The following is a 1057-nucleotide window of genomic DNA, read 5'->3' as shown; positions in this document are numbered from 1 at the left end:
CCCTGTGGGCAGGGATCTTGTCTACCAGCTCTATTGGACTGTACTTTCTCAAGCATTTAGTACAGTGCTCTAGGCCCAGTAAGCCCTCAATAAATACCATTGATTGACTGATTGCCTCCACGTCCTCTCTACCAACTCTCTTTTTGATCTCCCACGATCTGGATTTCACTCTTTCACTCAGAGGACACTCATCAAGGTTTCCAGTGACGTCCTTTTGGGTCACTCTAATGGACTCCACTCTGCCCTAAATCACCTTAACCTCTCAGCTGCTTTCCACACTATTGACCAGCCCCTCTTCCTAGACTCTCTCTCTCTCTCTCTCTGGGTTTCACTAATACAAAGCTCTCCAGGTTTTCTTTCTATCAATCTAGCCACTCCTTTTTGCTTTTCTTCTGCTAGTTCTTCTTTCCCTCCACAAAGTTTAGTTCTGGGTCCTTCATCTTTATCACTCTATACTCACTCATTCTGCAAGTTCATCCGCTAACCTGGTTTTGGTTACCACCTCTAAGCAGATGACTACCAGATCTACCTCTCCAGGCTAGTCCACTCATCTGCTTTATGATCTTGTAGTTCCTCCAAGACATCCCCACGGGGGTGACCCGCTGGCACTTAAAACTCAATATGTCAACAAGGGAACTCCTCATCTTCCCTCCTAACCCACTTCTCTGCCTATCTTTCCCATGACTGCTGATAATACCACCATCCTTCCGTGACTTAGCGGAAAGAGCACGGGCTTGGGAGTCAGAGGATGTGGGTTCTAATCCTACCTCTGCCACTTGTCTGCTGTGTGACCTTAGGCAAGCCACTTAACTTCTCTGGGCCTCAGTTACCTCATCTATAAAATGGGAATTAAAAGTGTGAGCCCCAAGTGGGACAACCTGAGTACCGTATATCTACCCCAGCACTTAGAACAGTGCTTGGCACACGGTAAGTGCTTAAAAATGCCATAATTATCATTATTATTATCTCAGAAGCTCACAGCCTTGGTGTCATCTTTGGCTCCTCTCCATCTTTTAACACGTACTTTGGATCTGTCTCTAATCCTGCCAGTTCTTCT

The sequence above is a fragment of the Ornithorhynchus anatinus genome, chromosome X1 (genome assembly GCF_004115215.2).
Source record: "Ornithorhynchus anatinus isolate Pmale09 chromosome X1, mOrnAna1.pri.v4, whole genome shotgun sequence".
NCBI lineage: Eukaryota > Metazoa > Chordata > Mammalia > Monotremata > Ornithorhynchidae > Ornithorhynchus > Ornithorhynchus anatinus.
Note: the sequence above shows the minus strand (reverse complement) of the source record.